The sequence below is a fragment of the Macaca nemestrina genome, chromosome X (genome assembly GCF_043159975.1).
Source record: "Macaca nemestrina isolate mMacNem1 chromosome X, mMacNem.hap1, whole genome shotgun sequence".
In the NCBI taxonomy this organism is placed as follows: domain Eukaryota; kingdom Metazoa; phylum Chordata; class Mammalia; order Primates; family Cercopithecidae; genus Macaca; species Macaca nemestrina.
In genome coordinates this window covers 76,669,209-76,689,201 of record NC_092145.1, presented here as the reverse complement: position 1 = coordinate 76,689,201, position 19,993 = coordinate 76,669,209, and positions in this window count along the sequence as shown.

The window sequence follows — 19,993 nt, the reverse complement described above, 5'->3', positions numbered from 1 at the left end:
TTTCCCCCAAAACAGGTTTTTTTGTGCTACCGAACCCTCCCTGTCGAGATATCTCCCTAGATAGGAACGGGAAAAAAGGAAATAAAAGTAATTGTGCAATACGCTCCCCTGCCTCTAGGCGTATAAATTGTGAGACTTGTACCATAATAAGAATTTTATTAGTAACATCAGGATCAATGATTTTTGGAATCACCATTAACCCCCCGTATAGCACTGTTGTTTTGACCTAACAAAAGTCCTACATGTCCTTTTGGCAAAGGGCCACACACTCCAATAGCTAATTTATATACTCCTCTATTAGGAGACAAGGTATAAGGCTGAGTAATAGGTAAGTCAGTAGTGGCACTCTGCTTAGTTGCCGCATAAAGCTGGGAAACTGGGGTAAGGGGTGGTATCCTTAAGGAGGGCTCGAATTTATTTCTTGATGTTATAGGCCATTGCTTACCGGGTATTGTAGTAGGCTTGTATTATAATTGTTGGGGCCCCAAGCCTGTGGGCCCCAGCTCCCATTTCCCGGGAGAGGAGACAGTAAATTTTTACTTTTATTAATTTTGGAACGACATTCATTTGTTCAATGTCAACCTTTGCCACAACGTTTGCACACCTCTGAAGGCAGCTTTCTGCCTTGAGGGATAAAAGTGTTCAATTTTTTACGACATTTTTTCTTGAATTGTCTAGGTTTACCACATTGAAAGCAAACACCTTGTTTGTTATTTTTTTTTAAGGCTTTAGATAGGGCTCCAGCAAATAATTGAGCATTATAAATAGCCCCTCCAACACCAGCACATGTTTTAATATATTTATCTAAATTGGCCCCACTGGCCTTTAATGGTCTCAACAATTTTTGACAGTCAGCATTAGCATTTTTAAAAGACAATGTTTGTAACAAAATTTTTGAAGTAGGGCCAACACTCACAGTTTTTAAGACAGCATCTTGAAGATGGGCTACAAAATTTGGATATGGTTTATTTGTGCCCTGTAAAATCTTCACAAAGGAGAGGGAAGATTTTCCTGCTATTTTTACCTTATTTTAGGCCCTTAAAAACAAAGTCTTGATTTGAGTAAGGGCGACATCATCTAGACCAGCCTGAGCATTAAGAGTAGCATATTGGCCCGTGCCTGTGAGTTGTTCCTCAGTGGGTGCTGGGGAATCACATGTAGTATTTTTTCTAGCCTGTACATGCGCCTTGTCCATCCACCAGCTGTGTAATTGTAACCACTGAGAAAGATCAAGAACAGCCTTTCCCAAAGTCTCCCAGTCTATAGGAATCATCAAATTTTCTGATGAAAAAGCATCAAGAAGACCAAGGATAAAAGGAGATTGAGGTCCATAGTTAGAAATGGCAGCTTTTATTTCTTTTAAAAATTTAAATTGTAAGGCAGTAAATTGGACATCATTGCCACCATTTGGAAACTGAGCATTAGGAGCAAAAGGAGCACGAATAATTGGAAACAGATCCAGCTCCTCAAATTTTTTTATCTTTTTTTTTTTTTTGCCTCCCCCAATGGCAGGAAAGGCACTGAGAAAACTTTGCCAGACAAAGGTAAGGAAGCTGGGGGGTTGGAGGCACTGGAAAATCCCCTTCTAAGAGGGCAGAAGGAAAAGAAACAGGGAAAGCTCACAAAGCTGAATTAGAAGAATGTATCTGTAATATCTGTTGAAGCATTTCCATAAGACGCTGCATGTCAGAATTTCCCTTAGAAGAAGGAAGAGTTGGCTCTTCCTCTTTCCCCCCTTTTGCTACCCCCCATCCTCTGTTACCCTGGCATAAATGGGCTCCATTTTAGATTTATTTTTTCCCAAATCCTCAGATGACTTTCCTCCTGTGGCTACATCACCACACTCTGAATCAGTCTTAAGTAACTCTAATGCCTGAGTGACAGAGTTACACAAGGTCCACAAATTTAGAGGCATAGTATCCCCTAACTGGTGAGCTCTACGCAGAGCTTTTACTACCTGTAACCATTCTCTCTGATTCAGCTGCACTTTAGTCTGATACTGAAACCAGTAACAATGTTGTTCAACATGGGCAAACAATCACTTCAACGTCTTTTCTTTCACTTCTACTCCTATAGACAGCAACAGTCCTTGAAGCAGCCATAAATATTCTGAGGCCAGAGAGGTGGAATTCCCCATAATTATCCCATGGGTCCCCCTTCTGTACTTACACACCCGGGGTGCTCCCCCTCCGGTTCCTTGCTCTCTTGGAGCCATGGACCCTGCTTGCTGCGCCAGTTGTTGGGGTCCGCGTGTTTCCTAAACAAAGGAATGAACACACAAGACAACGCAGGACAAGACATACATGGCGGCTGCCCCGAACGGCACACTCTGCTTTATTTTATCCAGCCGTTTGTGGAATGTTGCCAAGTCACGGGACATGTGTTGCTTCTCTGACCTTTCCTTGACTCGCAAGATCAGTAAACATTGACCAGTTCCCAGAGCCCACTGTTTACAGCTGGCTCCTTTATCCTTCTTGTTTGCAGAGAAGGAATGTCCTGCTTTGTTTGCAAGAGCAGGACTTATCGGGAACATCTCGTTTGCGAGCACACAGTCCTCTACAATATTCTCTGTATTTCCTGAATTTGAATGTTGTCCTGTCTTGCTAGGTTGGGGAAGTTCTCCTGAATAATATCCTCAAGATTGTTTTCCAACTTGGTTCCATTCTCCTTGTCACTTTCAGGTACACCAATCAAATGTAGGTTTGGTCTTTTAACATAGTCCTATATTTCCTGGAGGCTTTTTTCTTTCATTTTAATTCTTTCTTCTCTAATCTTGTCTTTATGCTTTATTTCATTAAGTTGATCCTCAATCACTGATATCCTTTCTTCTGCTTGATTGATTTGGGTATTGAAACTTGTGTATGCTTCACGAAGTTCTTGTGCTGTGTTCTTCAGCTCCATCAGGTCATTTATGTTCTTCTCTAAGCTGGTTATTCTAGTTAGCAATTCATCTAATCTTTTTTTCAGGTTTTTAGCTTCCTTGCATTGGGTTAGAACATGCTCCTTTAGCTCGGAGGAGTTTCTTATTACCTGCCTTCTGAAGCCTACTTCTGTCAATTTGTCAAACTCATTCTCCCATCCAGTTTTGTTCCCTTGCTGGCAAGGAGTTGTGATTCTTTGGAGAAGAGGTGTTCTGGTTTTTGGAATTTTCAGCCTTTTTGTGCTGGTTTCTCCCCATCTTTGTGAATTTATGTACCTTTAGGCTTTGATGTTGGTGACCTTCGAATGGGATCTTTGAATGGTTGGTTAGTTTCTTTCTGTTCATTGGTTTTCCTTCTGACAGTCAGGCTCCTCTGCTGCTGGTCTGCTGGAGTTTGCTGGAGGTCCATTCCCCACCCTGTTTTCCTGGGTGTCACCAGTGGAGTTTGCAGAACAGCAAAGATTGCTGCCTCATATTTCCTCTGGAAGCTTCGTCCCAGAGGGGCACCTGTCAGATGCCAGCCAGAGCTCTCCTGTATGAGGTATGTGTCGGCCCCTACTGGGAGGTGTCTCCCAGTTAGGATACACGGTGGTCAGGTACCCACTTGAGGAGGCAGTCTGACTCTTAGCAGAGCTCAAACACTGCTGGGAGGTCCACTGCTGTCTTCAGAGCTGTCAGGCAGGGATGTTCAAGTCTGCTGAAGCTGTGCCCACGGCCGCCCATTTCCCCAGGTACTATGTCCCAGGGAGTTGGGGGTTTTGTTTATAAGTCCCTGACTGGCGCTGCTGCCTTATTTTCAGAGATGCCCTGCCCAGAGAAGGGAAATCTGGCAATCTGGCCACAGCAGACTTGCTGAGTTGCAGTGGGCTCCGTCCCATTGGAACTTCCCAGTGGATTTGTTTACACTGTGAGTGTAAAACCACCTACTCAAGCCTCAGCAATGGTGGACGCCCCTCCCCCTACCAAGCTCCAGCGTCCCCGGTAGATCTCAGACTGCTGCTGTGCTGGCAGCGAAAATTTCAAGCCAGTGGATCTTAGTTTGCTGGGCTCCATGGGGGTGGAACTTGCCGAGCCAGACCACTTGGCTCCCTGGCTTCAGCACCGGTTTCCAGGGGAGTGAATGGTTCTGTCACGCTGACTTTCCAGGTGCCACTGGAGTACGGAAAAAATGAACTCCTGCAGCTAGTTTGGTGTCCGCCCAAATGGCCGCCCAGTTTTTTATTTGAAACCCAGGGCCCTCCTGGGGTAGGCACCTGAGGGAATCTCCTGGTTTGCGGGTTGTGAAAACCCTGGGATAAGCGCAGAATCTGTGCCAGAGTTTCCCAGGCTCAGTCCCTCATGGCTTCCCTTGGGTGGGGGAGAAAATTTCCTGAACCCTTGCACTTCCTGGGTGAGGTGATGCCCCACCCTGCTTCAGCTTGCCCTCCGTGGGCTGCACCAACTGTCCGACCAGCCCCAGTGAGATGAACCGGGTACCTCACTTGGAAATGCAGAAATCACCTGCCTTCTGCGATGATCTTCCTGGGAGCTGCACACCGGAGCTGTTCCTATTTGGCCATCTCGTCAGCCTCAAAAGTAGGAAACTCTTTCTTTTCTTTCTTTTCTTTTCTTTTCTTTTCTTTTCTTTTCTTTTCTTTTCTTTTCTTCTTTCTTTCTTTCTTTCTTTCTTTCTTTCTTTCTTTCTCTTTCTTTCTTTCTTTCTTTCTTTCTTTCTTTCTTTCTTTCTTTCTTTCTTTCTTTCTTTCTTTCTTTCTTTCTTTCTTTCTTTCTTTCTTTCTTTCTTTCTTTCTTTCTTTCTTTCTTTCTTTCTTTCTTTTTCTGAGACAGAGTCATGCTCTGTTGCCCAGACTGGAGTGTAGTAGTGTGATCTCGGCTCCCTGCAAGCGATGCCTCCTGGGTTCACACCATTCTCCTGCCTCAGCCTCCCGAGTAGCTGGGACTACAGGCGCCTGCCACCAAGCCCTGCTAATTTTTTTTTGTATTTTTAGTAGAGACGGGGTTTCACCATGTTAGCCAGGATGGTCTCGATCTCCTGACCTCGTGATCTGCCTGTCTTGGCCTCCCAAAGTTCTAGGATTATAGGCGTGAGCCAACATGCCCGGCCAAGAGTAGAAAACACTCTACCTCATTCCCTAATGCCAGCATTACCTTGAAATTGTGGCGTGGAGGGATGGAGGGAGAAATATGAGCAAAAATTTAGAAGGGAGGTACTGTATATGTGCAGAGGTAATGTAAGCAGTTGAGTTTCACTGGAGTTTTAAAGTGTGAAGCAGAAGGTGAGAGATGAGGCTGGAGAGTTAGGCAGAGGTCAGATCATGGAGACCTATATATGTAATGTTAAGAAGCTTAGCTCTTATCCACTATGAATTCTTGATGTTTAGCCTGAAACCTGTCACTATTACAATGCAGATATGACAATACATTGAATCAAAATTACTTCATATACAGAACAGTGTCGAGGAATAAGCTTAAATGAGATATAAATATTCAGGTATAAAAATAATTGCTTTCATATCTTTGTAATGTTGGCATCAAGGGAGGACACTAGCGGGCAGAGCAAGTTGGCTGAATAGGAACAGCTCCAGTCTCCAGCTCCCAGCGCGAGCCACACAGAAGACCAGTGATTTCTGCATTTTCAACTGAGGTACTGGGTTCATCTCACTAGGGAGTGCCAGACAGTCGGTGCTGGTCAGCTATTGCAGCCCGACCAGCAAGAGCTGAAGCAGGGCGAGGCATCACCTCACCTGGGAAGCACAAGGGGGAAGGGAATCCCTTTTCCTAGCCAGGGGAACTGAGACACACAACACCTGGAAAATCGGGTAACTCCCACCCCAATACTGCGCTTTAAGCAAACAGGCACACCAGGAGATTATATCCCACACCTGGCCAGGAGGGTCCCACGTCCACGGAGCCTTCCTCATTGCTAGCACAGCAGTCTGCGATCTAATGGCAAGGCAGCAGCGAGGCAGGGGGAGGGGCGCCCGCCATTGCTGAGGCTTAATTAGGGAAACAAAGCCCTGGGAAGATAGAACTGGGTGGAGCTCACAGCAGCTCAAGGAGGCCTGCCAGTCTCTGTAGACTCCACCTCTGGGGACAGGGCACAGCTAAACAACAACAACAACAACAAAGCAGCTGAAACCCCTGTAGACGCAAACGACCCTGTCTGACAGCTTTGAAGAGAGCAGTGGATCTCCCAACATGGAGGCTGAGATCTGAGAACGGACAGACTGCCTGCTCAAGTGGGTCCCAGACCCCTGAGTTGCCTAACTGGGAGACATCCTTCACTAGGGGCAGACCGACACCCCATACCTTTCTGAAAGGAAGCTTCCAAGGCAAGAATCACACAGGTATACTTGCTGTTCAGCAGTATTCTATCTTCTGCAGCCTCTGCTGCTGACACCCAGGCAAACAGGGTCTGGAGTGGACCTCAAGCAATCTCCAACAGATCTACAGCTGAGGGTCCTGACGGTTAGAAGGAAAACTATCAAACAGGAAGGACACCCACACCAAAACCCCATCAGTACGTCACCATCATCAAAGACCAGAGGCAGATAAAACCACAAAGATGGAGAAAAAGCAGGGCAGAAAAGCTGGAAATTTAAAAAATAAGAGCACATCTCCCCCTCCAAAGGAACGCAGCTTATCGCCAGCAACGGATGAAAGCTGGACAGAGAACGACTTTGATGAGATGAGAGAAGAAGGCTTCAGTCCTTCAGACTTCTCAGAGCTAAAGGAGGAATTATGTACCCAGCGCAAAGAAACTAAAAGTCTTGAAAAAAGAGTGGAAGAATTGATAACTAGAATAATTAATGCAGAGAAGGCCATAAACGAACTGACAGAGATGAAAACCATGACACGAGAAACACGTGACAAATGCACAAGCTTCAGTAACCGACTCGATCAACTGGAAGAAAGAGTATCAGCGATTGAGGATCAAATGAATGAAATGAAGTGAAAAGAGAAATCTAAAGAAAAAAGAAGAAAAAGAAATGAACAAAGCCTGCAAGAAGTATGGGATTATGTAAAAAGACCAAATCTACGTCTGATTGGGGTGCCTGAAAGTGAGGGGGAAAATGGAACCAAGTTGGAAAACACTCTTCAGGATATCATCCAGGAGAACTTCCCCAACCTAGTAGGGCAGCCCAACATTCAAATCCAGGAAATACAGAGAATGCCACAAAGATACTCTTCTAGAAGAGCAACTCCAAGACACATAACTGCCAGATTCACCAAAGTTGAAATAAGGGAAAAAAATCTTAAGGGCAGCCAGAGAGAAAGGTCAGGTCACCCACAAAGGGAAGCCCATCAGACTAACAGCAGATCTCTCAGCAGAAACTCTACAAGCCAGAAGAGAGTGGGGGCCAATATTCAACATTCTTAAAGAAAAGAATTTTAAACCCAGAATTTCATATCCAGCCAAACTAAGTTTCATAAGTGAAGGAGAAATAAAATCCTTTACAGATAAGCAAATGCTTAGAGATTTTGTCACCACTAGGCCTGCCTTACAAGAGACCCTGAAGGAAGCATTAAACATGGAAAGGAACAACCGGTACCAGCCATTGCAAAAACATGCCAAAATGTAAAGACCATCGAGGCTAGGAAGAAACTGCATCAACTAATGAGCAAAATAACCAGTTAATATCATAATGGCAGGATGAAGTTCACACATAACAATATTAACCTTAAATGTAAATGGACTAAATGCTCCAATTAAAAGAAACAGACTGGCAAACTGGATAAAGAGTTAAGACCCATCAGTCTGCTGTATTCAGGAGACACATCCCACATGCAGAGACATACATAGGCTCAAAATAAAGGGATGGAGGAAGATCTACCAAGCAAATGGAGAACAAAAAAAAAAAAGCAGGGGTTGCAATACTAGTCTCTGATAAAAAAGACTTTAAACCATCAAAGATCAAAAGAGACAAAGAAGGCCATTACATAATGGTAAAAGGATCAATTCAACAGGAAGAGCTAACTATCCTAAATATATATGCACCCAATACAGGAGCACCCAGATTCATAAAGCAAGTCCTTAGAGACTTACAAAGAGACTTAGACTCCCATACAATAATAATAGGAGACTTCAACTCTCCACTGTCAACATTAGACAGATCAACGAGACAGAAAGTTAACAAGGATATCCAGGAATTGAACTCATCTCTGCACCAAGCGGACCTAATAGACATCTACAGAACTCTCCACCCCAAATCAACAGAATATACATTCTTCTCAGCACCACATCACACTTATTCCAAAATTGACCACATAATTGGAAGTAAAGCACTCCTCAGCATATGTACAAGAACAGAAATTATAACAAACTGTCTCTCAGACCACAGTGCAATCAAACTAGAACTCAGGACTAAGAAACTCAATCAAAACTGCTCAACTACATGGAAACTGAATAACCTGCTCCTGAATGACTACTGGGTACACAACGAAATGAAGGCAGAAATAAAGATGTTCTTTGAAACCAATGAGAACAAAGATATTAACATACCAGAATCTCTGGGACACATTTAAAGCAGTGTGTAGAGGGAAATTTATAGCACTAAATGCCCACAAGAGAAAGCAGGAAAGATCTAAAATTGACACTCTAACATCACGATTAAAAGAACTAGAGAAGCAAGAGCAAACACATTCAAAAGCTAACAGAAGACAAGAAATAACTAAGATCAGAGCAGAACTGAAGGAGATATAGACACAAAAAACCCTCCAAAAAATCAATGAATCCAGGAGTTGGTTTTTTGAAAAGATCAACAATATTGATAGACTGCTAGCAAGACTAATAAAGAAGAAAAGAGAGAAGAAACAAATAGACGCAATTAAAAATGATAAAGGGGATATCACCACCGACCCCACAGAAATACAAACTACCATCAGAGAATACTATAAACACCTCTACACAAATAAACTAGAAAATCTAGAAGAAATGGATAGTTTCCTGGACACTTACACTCTCCCAAGATTAAACCAGGAAGAAGCTGAATCCCTGAATAGACCAATAACAGGCTCTGACATTGAGGCAATAATTAAGAGCCTACCAACCAAAAAAAGTCCAGGACCAGATGGATTCACAGCTGAATTGTACCAGAGGTACAAGGAGGAGTTGGTACCATTCCTTCTGAAACTATTCCAATCAATAGAAAAAGAGGGAATCCTCCCTAACTCATTTGATGAGGCCAGCATCATCCTGATACCAAAGCCTGGCAGAGACACAACAAAAAAAGAGAATTTTAGACCAATATCCCTGATGAACATCGATGCAAAAATCCTCAATAAAATACTGGCAAACCGGATTCAGCAGCACATCAAAAAGCTTATCCACCATGATCAAGTTGGCTTCATCCCTGGGATGCAAGGTTGGTTCAACATTTGCAAATCAATAAACATAATCCAGCATATAAACAGAACCAAAGACAAAAACCTCATGATTATCTCAATAGATGCAGAAAAGGCCTTTGACAAAATTCAACAGCCCTTCATGCTAAAAACTCTCAATAACTTCGGTATTGCTGGAACGTATCTCAAAATCATAAGAGCTATTTATGACAAACCCACAGCCAATATCATATGGAATGTGCAAAAACTGAAAGCATTTGCTTTGAAAACCAGCGCAAGACAGGGATGCCCTCTCTCACCACTCCTATTCAACATAGTGTTGGAAGTTCTGGCCAGGGCTATCAGTCAGGAGAAAGAAATAAAGGGTATTCGATCAGGAAAAGAGAAAGTAAAATTGTCCCTGTTTGCAGATGACATGATTGTATATTTAGAAAACCCCATTGTCTCAGCCAAAATCTCCTTAAGCTGATAAGCAACTTCAGCAAAGTCTCAGGATACAAAATCAATGTGCAAAAATCACAAGCATTCCTATACACCAATAACAGATCAACAGAGAGCCAAATCATCAGTTAACTTCCATTCACAATTACTTCAAGTAGAATAAAATACCTAGGAATCCAACTTACAAGGGATATGAAGGACTTCTTCAAGGAGAACTACAAACCACTGTTCAACGAAACAAAAGAGGACACAAACAAATGGAAGAACATTCCATGCTCATGGATAGGAAGAATCAATATCGTAAAAATGGCCATCTTGCCCAAGGTAATTTATAGATTCAATGCCATCCCCATCAAATTACCAATGACTTTCTTCACAGAATTGGAAAAAACTGCTTTAAAGTTCATTTGGAACCAAAAAAGAGCCCACCTAGCCAACACAATCCTAATCCAAAAGAATAAAGCTGGAGGCATCATGCTACCTGACTTGAAACTACACTACAAGGCTAGAGTAAGCAAAACAGCAGGGCACTGGTACCAAAACAGATATATAGACCAATGGAACACAAGAGAGGCCTCAGAAATACCACCACACGTCTACAACTATCTGATCTTTGACAAACCTGGCAAAAACAAGAAATGGGGAAAGGATTCCCTATTTAATAAACAGTGCGGGGAAAACTGGCTAGCCATAAGTAGAAAGCTGTAACTGAATCCCTTCCTTATACCTTATGCAAAAATTAATTCAACATGGATTAAAGACTTAAATGTTAGACCTAAAACCATAAAAACCCTAGAAGAAAACATTGGCAATACCATTCAGGACATCAGTATGGGCAAGGACTTCATGTCTAAAACACCCAAAGCAATGGCAACAAAAGCCAAAATTGACAAATGGGATCTAATTAAACTAAAGAGCTTCTGCACAGCAAAAGAAACTACCATCAGAGTGAACAGGCAACCTACAGAATGGGAGAAAATTTTTGCAATCTACCCATGTGACAAAGGGCTAATATCCAGAATCTACAAAGAACTTAAACAACTTTGCACAAAAAAATCAAACAACCCCATCAAGAAGTGAGCGAAGGACATGAACAGACACTTCTCAAAAGAAGACATCTATGCAGCCAACAGACACATGAAAAAATGCTCATCATCACTCGCCATCAGAGATATGCAAATCAAAACCACAATGAGATGTGATCTCACACCAGTTAGAATGGTGGTCATTAAAAAGTCAGGAAACAACAGGTGCTGGAGAGGATGTGGAGAAATAGGAAGTTTTACACTGTTGGTGGGAATGTAAACTAGTTCAACCATTGTGGATGACAGTGTGGCTATTCCTCAGGGATCTAGAACTAGAAATACCATTTGACCCAGCCATCCCATTACTGGGGATATACCCAAAGGATTATAAATCATGCTACTATAAAGACACATGCACATGTATGTTTATTGTGGCACTACTCATAATAGCAAACAAATGGAACCAATGCAAATGCCCATCAATGATAGACTGGATTAACAAAATGTAGCACATATACATCAGGGAATACTATGCAGTCATAAAAAAAGGATGAGTTCATGTCCTTTGTAAGGACATGGATGAATCTGGAAACCATCATTCTTAGGAAACCATTGCAACGACAGAAAAGCAAACACCGCATGTTCTCACTTATAAGTGGGAATTGAACAATGAGAACACTTGGACACAGGGCGGGGAACATCAAACACCAGGGCCTGTCATGAGGTGGCGGAGGGGAGAGGGATAGCATTTGGAGATGTACCTAATGTAAATTATGAGTTAATGGGTGCAGCACACTATCATGGCACATGTATACATATGTAACAAACCTGCACGTTGTGCACATGCACCCTAGAACTTAAAGTATAATAGTAAAAAAAAATTTTTAAAAATATCCTTCCAAATAAAAAAAGCCTAGGACCAGATGGATTCACATACAAATTCCACCAGATGTGCAAAAAAAGCTGGTAACGTTCCTACTAAAGCTATTCAAAAAAATTGAGGATGAGAAATTCATTTCCAATTCATTCTATGAGACCAGCATCATTCTGATACCAAAACCTAGTAGAGATGCAACAAAAAAGAGAACTTCAGGTTAATATCCCTGATGAACATAAATGCAAAAATCTTCAACAAAATACTAGCAAACTAAATCCAGCAGCACATGAAGAAGTTAATCCACTATATGCAAATCAATAAATGTGATTCATCACATAAAAGAACTAAAGGCAAAAACTATATGATTATCTCAATAGATGCAGAAAAGACTTTCAATAAAATTCAGTATCTGTTCTCATTAAAAACCCTGAATTAACTAGGCACTGAAAGAACATACTTTAAAATAGTAAGCGCCATCTATGAGAAACCCACAGCCAATATCATACTGAATGGGCAAAATCTGAAAACTTTCCTGTTGAAAACTGCACAAGACAAGTTTTCAACATAAATTGAACATAATATTCAATTCAACATAATATTCAACATAATATTCAACATAATATTGAAAGTTCTGTCCAAAGCAATCAGACAAGACAAAGAAAGAAACAACATTTAAATAAGAAGAGAGGAAGTCAAACTATCCCTGTTTGCAGATGACATGATTTTATACCAAGAACCACCCCCTCAACTCCAGTCTCAGTTCAAAAGCTCTTTGAGCTGATAAGAAACTTCAGCAAAGTTTTGGGATACAAAACTAATGGGCAAATATCAGTAGCATTTCTATACACGAACACCCCCAAGCCAAGAGCCAAATCAGAAGTGAAATCTTATAATTGCCACAAAAAGAATAAAATACCTAGGACTACAGGTAGCCAGGGAGATGAAAGATCCCTACAATAAGAATTACAAAACATTGTTCAAAGAAATGAAAGATAACATAGACAAATGGAAGAACATTCCATGCCCATGGATAGGAAAAATTATATAATCAAAATGGCGATACTGTCCAAAGCAAAGCAATATACAAATTCAATGCTGTTCCTATCAAACTACCAATGGCATTCTTCACAGAAATCGGAAAAACTATTCTAAAATACATTTGGAACCCAAAAAGAGTCCAAATAGGCAAGGTAATCCTAAGCAAAAAGAACAAAGCTGGAAGTATCACATTGCCTGACTTCGAACTGTACTACAAAGCTGCAGTAATCAAAATAGCATGGTACTAGTACAAAAACATACACATAGATCAAAACTGGTACACAAACATACATAGATCAATGGAACAGTGTAGAGAACCCAGAAATAATGCCACACACCTACAACCATCTGATCTTCAGCAAAGCTGACAAAAGCAAGCAATGGGAAAAGAACTCCCTATTAAATAAATGGTGCTGCAATAACTGGCAAGCTATATGCATGTAAAGCTTGTTTTCATACTGCTACAAACAAGTACCCGAGACTGGGTAATTTTTCCTTTTGGTCGGGTGGGGGGGAAGAAATGAGTCTTGTTCTGTCACCCAGTCTGGAGTGCAGTGGTGCAATCTTGGCTCACTGCAGCCTCTGCCTCCAGGGTTCCAGCGATTCTCCTGCCTCAGCTTCCTGGGTAGCTGGGAGTACAGGTGCATGCCACCACATCCACCTAATTTTTTTAATTTTTAGTAGAGATAGGGTTTCACCATGTTGGCCAGGCTGTTCTCAAACTCCTGACCTCAGGTGATCTGCGTGCCTTGGCCTCCCAAAGTGCTGGGATTACAGGCATGAGCCCAGCCAAGACTGGGTAATTTTTAAAGGAAAGAGGTTTATTTGGCTCACAGTTCCACATGGCTAGGGAGGCCTCAGGAAACTTACAATCATAGTGGAAGGTGAAGGAGAAGCAAGGTGGTGAAGGAGAAGCATAGTGGAAGGTGAAGGAGAAGCATGTGGTGGCAGAAAAGAAAAATGCAAGGAAGGGAAATGCCAGACCCTTATAAAACCAACAGATCTCATGAGAACTCACTCAGTATCATAAAGACAGCATGGGGGAAACTGTCCCCATGATCCAATCACCTCCCTCCCTTGATATGTGGGGATTACAGGTTTCTCCCTTGACATGTGAGGATTGCAATTCGAGATGGGATTATGGGTGGGGACAGAGAGCCAAACCTTATCAATGCAGAAGACTGAAACTGGACACTTTCCTTACACCATATACAAAAATCATCTCAAGATGAATCAAGAACCTAAATATAATACTCAAAACTATAAAACACCTGTAATATAACCTAGGAAATACCATTCTGGACATAGGAACTGGCAAAGATTTCATAATGAAAATGTCAAAGCAATTGCAACTAAAGCAAAAATTGACAAATTGGACTTAATTAAACTCTAGAGCTCTGCACAGCAAAAGAAACTATCAACAGAGTCAACATGCAGCCTACGGAACGGAAGAAAATATTTGTAAATTATACATCTGACAAAGGTCTAATTTTCAGAATCTATAAGGAATTGAAACATTCAAGCAAAAAACAAGCAACCCTATTAAAAAGTGGGCAAAGGACATGAACAGACACCATTCAAAAGAAGACATACATGCGGCTAAGAATGATATGAAAAAATGCTCAATATCACTAAACATTAAAGAAATGCAAATCAAAACCACAGTGAGATACCATCTCACACACAGTTTGAATGGCTATTATTAAAAAGACAAAAATAACAGATTCTGGTGAGGTTACAGAGAAAAAGGAACGTTTATACATTGCTGGTGTATAAGCTTTCTGCCACAGTGCTTTCTACCATTGTAGAAATGTTAGAAAGGAGAAGAAAGAGGTTTGGGGGGAAAAAAAACCTGTTGGGTACTATGTTTAGTACCCAAGTGATGAAATAGTTTGTACACCAAACCCCTGAGTCAGTAGTTTACCTATGTAACAAACCGGCACATGTACGCCTGACTATAATAAAAGTTAAAAAAAAGTTAAAAAAGGTACATTGTTAATTGAACACACATGTACAAATTGGGAAACATTTACAGTCTTCTACCAGTTTTTCTGAAAAAGGTATAAAGAGTAAATGTATAAAACCATATATGTAGGCATTCGCTAATATGTTTGTGAAAAGATACACAGGTGACTGACCACATTGTCTGCTTCCAGAAGGGGAAAATGGGTGGCTGGGCAGAGAGGTGGCGAAGACTATGCACCAAATACTCATTCTATGTTTTGATTCTTGAACCATATGAGTGCATTAACTATTCAAAAAATTTTACAAGTATTGTCGATACACTACAATAAAATAATTTTAAATCTTAAAACATTTAAGTCAAAATGAATAGTGTGTTGTCTCTGTGGACTAAAATAATTTTTAAATAGTTAATAAAGATGAAATAACTCTTTAAATGGCTTAGTAATGAAAGGTTTAGTATCTGCTTTAATTATTGATTTTTAGTGGCTTATGTTATAAATCCATAAATGACCTATAAAATATTAATTAAAATTGACACTAAAACTCTAAATTGTAATAGTAATAATATTTGCTTATATAAATTTATGGAGTATAAGTGTAATTTTATCACATGAATAGATTGTGTTGTGGTGAAGTCAGGGCTTTTAGAGTGTCCATTATCCAAATAACGTACATTGTACCTATTAAGTAATTTCCCATTCTTCACTGCCTCAAACCCCCTTATCACTGAGTCTCCATTGTCTTATCATTCCACATTCTACATTCACATGTACACATTATTTACCTCCCACTTATAAGTGAGAATATGTGATTGTTGTCTTTCTGTGTTTGAGTGGTTTCACTTAAGATAATGGCTTTCAGTTCCACCCGTGTTACAGACAAAGACATTATTTCATTATTTTTAAAGGCTGAATAGTATTCCGTTGTGTATATATACCACATTTTCTTTACCCAGTCATCCATTGATGGATATTAAGGTTGATTCTATGTCTTTGCTATTGTGAATAGTGCTGTTACAAATATATAGATGCTGCTATCTTTTAGATATAATTATTTCTTTTCCTTTGGGTAAATGCCCAGTAGTGGTATTGCTGGATTAATTGGTAGTCCTATTTTTAGTTCTTTGAGAATCTCTATATTGTTTTTCATAGAGGCTGTACTAATTTACATTCCCACCAGCAGTGTATTGGCATTTTCTTTCTTCAAATCCTCCAACATGTTATTTTTTTTTGTCATTTTTAATAAGAGCCATTCTAAGTCCTATAAGATGATACCTCATTGTGGTTTTAGTTTGCATTTTTATAATAATAAGTGATGTTGGACATTTTTGTCATATGGTTGTTGGTTATTTGTATGTATTCTTTTGAAAAATATCTATTCATTCCGTTTGCAAACTTTTTAATGAGGTTGTTTTTATTTTGTTGTTGAGTTCCTTATAAATTATGGATATCAGTCCCCTGTTGGATGCTTAGTTTGCAAATCTTTTATGTCATTCTGTGTGTTGTCTCTTAACTCTGTTTATTGTTTCCTTTGCTGTGCAGAATATTTTGAGTTTAAGTTTCATTTACTTATTTTTTTTTTTTTTTTTTTTTTTTTTTGAGACGGAGTCTCGCTCTGTCGCCCGGGCTGGAGTGCAGTGGCCGGATCTCAGCTCACTGCAAGCTCCGCCTCCCGGGTTCACGCCATTCTCCTGCCTCAGCCTCCGGAGTAGCTGGGACTACAGGCGCCCGCCACCTCGCCTGGCTAGTTTTTTGTATTTTTAGTAGAGACGGGGTTTCACCATGTTAGCCAGGATGGTCTCGATCTCCTGACCTTGTGATCCGCCCGTCTCGGCCTCCCAAAGTGCTGGGATTACAGGCTTGAGCCACCGCGCCCGGCCTCATTTACTTATTTTTGCTCTCATTGCTTGTGCTTCTGAGATCTTAGTCGTAATTTTTTTGTCCAGAAGAGCTTTTCCTAGGTTTTCTTCTAGTACTTTTATAGTTTCAGGTCTTACATTTGGGTCTTTAATCCATCTCGAGTTGACTTTTGTGCATGGTGAGAAATAGGGGTCCAGTTTTATTATTCTGCCTATGGCAATCCAATTTTCCCAGCACCTATTGAAAAGGGCATCCTTTCCTCAGTTTATGTTCTTTTCAACTTTGTCAAAGATCAGTTGGCTCTATTCATGTGACTTTATTTCTTGGTTTTCTATTCTGTTCAACTGATCTATGCATCTATTTTTATGCCAGCATGATGCTGTTATAATTACCCTAGCTTTGAAGTGCAATTTGAGGTCAGGCTATGGAATACCTGTAGTTATTTTTTTTCTTTTTTTCTTAGGATTGCTTTGGCTATTTGAGTTCTTTTTTGGCTCCATATGAATTTCTGGATTGTTTTTCCTAATTCTATGATAAATGACATTGGTTTTTATAGACATTGCATTGAATCTGTAGATTTCTTTAGGCAGTATGTTCATTTTTACAATAGTAATTCTTCTGATCCATGAAAAAGAATATTTTTTCCATTTGTTTTTTTCATCTATGATTTCTTTTATCAGTGTTTTGTAGTTTTTATTGTAGAGCTCTTTCAACTCCCTGATTAAATATATTCCTAGGTATTTTTCTGTAGCTTTAGTAAGTGGGAGTGCCTCCTTGAGTTTTTTCACATATTGATCATTATTAGCGTATAGAAATGCTACTGATTTTTGCACATTGATTTTGCATCCTGAAACTTCACTGAAGTGATATGCTAAATCTAAGATTTTTTTATGTTTTATTTTGGCAGAGTCGTTAGTGTTTTCTAAATATAAAATAATCTCATCCATGCTTTTTATGCATTTATTGAGATTATCATCTGGTTTATGTCCTTGATTCTGTTCATGTGTTGTATTACATTTATTGATATGCATACCTTGAACCAACCTTGCATTCCTGGGAAGAAACACACTTGATTATGGTGTATTATCTTTTTGAGGTGCTGTTGCATTCAGTTTGGTAGTATTTTATTGATAATTTATGCACCCATGTTTATTAGAGATATTGGCATGCAGTTTTATTCTTTTGTGTATGTTCTTGCCTGGTTTTGGTATCATAGTGATACTGGCTTATGGAGAATTCCTTTCTCCTCAGTATTTTGAAATAGTTTTTGGAGGATTACTATTAGCTTTCTTTTTTTTTTTTAATTATACTTTAAGTTATAGGGTACGTGTGCATAATGTGCAGGTTTGTTACATATGTATACTTGTGCCATGTTGCTGTGCTGCACCCATCAACTCGTCAGCACCCATCAACTCGTCATTTACATCAGGTATAACTCCCAATGCAATCCCTCCCCCCTCCCCCTTCCTCGTGATGGGCCCCAGTGTGTGATGTTCCCCTTCCCGAGTCCAAGTGATCTCATTGTTCAGTTCCCACCTATGAGTGAGAACACGCGGTGTTTGATTTTCTGTTCTTGCGGTAGTTTGCTGAGAATGATGGTTTCCAGCTGCATCCATGTCCCTACAAAGGACACAAACTCATCCTTTTTGATGGCTGCATAGTATTCCATGGTGTATATGTGCCACATTTTCTTAATCCAGTCTGTCACTGATGGACATTTGGGTTGATTCCAAGTCTTTGCTATTGTGAATAGGGCCGCAATAAACATACGTGTGCATGTGTCTTTAGAGCAGCATGTTTTATAATCCTTTGGGTATATACCCAGTAATGGGATGGCTGGGTCATATGGTACTTCTAGATCTAGATCCTTGAGGAATCGCCATACTGTTTTCCATAATGGTTGAACTAGTTTACAATCCCACCAACAGTGTAAAAGTGTTCCTATTTCTCCACAGCCTCTCCAGCACCTGTTGTTTCCTGACTTTTTAATGATTGCCATTCTAACTGGTGTGAAATGGTATGTCATTGTGGTTTTGATTTGCATTTCTCTGATGGTCAGTGATGATGAGCATCTTTTCATGTGTCTGTTGGCTGTATGAATGTCCTCTTTTGAGAAATGTCTGTTCATATCCTTTACCCACTTTTTGATGGGGTTGTTTGTTTTTTTTTGTAAATTTGTTTGAGTTCTTTCTAGGTTCTGGATATTAGCCCTTTCTCAGATGAGTAGATTGCAAAAATTTTCTCCCATTCTGTAGGTTGCCTGTTGACTCTGATGGTAGTTTCTTTTGCTGTGCAGAAGCTCTTTAGTTTAATTAGATCTCATTTGTCAATTTTGGCTTTTGTTGCCGTTGCTTTTGGTGTTTTAGACATGAAGTCTTTGCCCATGCCTATGTCCTGAATGGCAGTGCCAATGTTTTCTTCTAGGGTTTTTCTGGTATTAGGTCTAACATTTAAGTCTCTAATCCATCTTGAATTAATTTTCATATAAGGAGTAAGGAAAGGGTCCAGTCTCAGCTTTCTACTTATGGCTAGCCAATTTTCCCAGCACCATTTATTAAATAGGGAATCCTTTCCTCATTTCTTGTTTCTCTCAGGTTTATCAACGATCAGATGGCTGTAGATGTGTGGTATTATTTCTGAGGACTCTGTTCTGTTCCATTGGTCTATATCTCTGTTTTGGTACCAGTACCATGCTGTTTTGGTTACTGTAGCCTTGTAGTATAGTTTGAAGTCAGGTAGCATGATGCCTCCAGCTTTGTTCTTTTGACTTAGGATTGTCTTGGAGATGCGGGCTCTTTTTTGGTTCCATATGAGCTTTAAAGCAGTTTTTTCCAATTCTGTGAAGAAACTCATTGGTAGCTTGATGGGGATGGCATTGAATCTGTAAATTACCTTGGGCAGTATGGCCATTTTCACGATATTGATTCTTCCTATCCATGAGCATGGTATGTTCTTCCATTTGTTTGTGTCCTCTTTTATTTCACTGAGCAGTGGTTTGTAGTTCTCCTTGAAGAGGTCCTTTCCATCCCTTGTAAGTTGGATTCCTAGGTATTTTATTCTCTTGGAAGCAATTGTGAATGGAAGTTCATTCATGATTTGGTTCTCTGTTTGTCTGTTACTGGTGCTTTACTTCCAATTATGTGGTCAATTTTGGAATAAGTGTGATGTGGTTCTGAGAAGAAGGTATATTCTCTTGATTTGGGGTAGAGAGTTCTGTAGATGTCTATTAGGTCTACTTGCTGCAGAGATGAGTTCAATTCCTGGATATCCTTGTTAACTTTCTGTCTTGTTGATCTGTCTAATGTTGACAGTGGAGTGTTGAAGTCTCCCATTATTATTGTATGGGAGTCTAAGTCTCTTTGTAAATCTCTAAGGACTTCCTTTATGAATCTGGGTGCTCCTGTATTGGGTGCATATATATTTAGGATAGTTACCTCTTCCTGTTGAATTGATCCCTTTACCATTATGTAATGGCCTTCTTTGTCTCTTTTGATCTTTGATGGTTTAAAGTCTTTTTTATCAG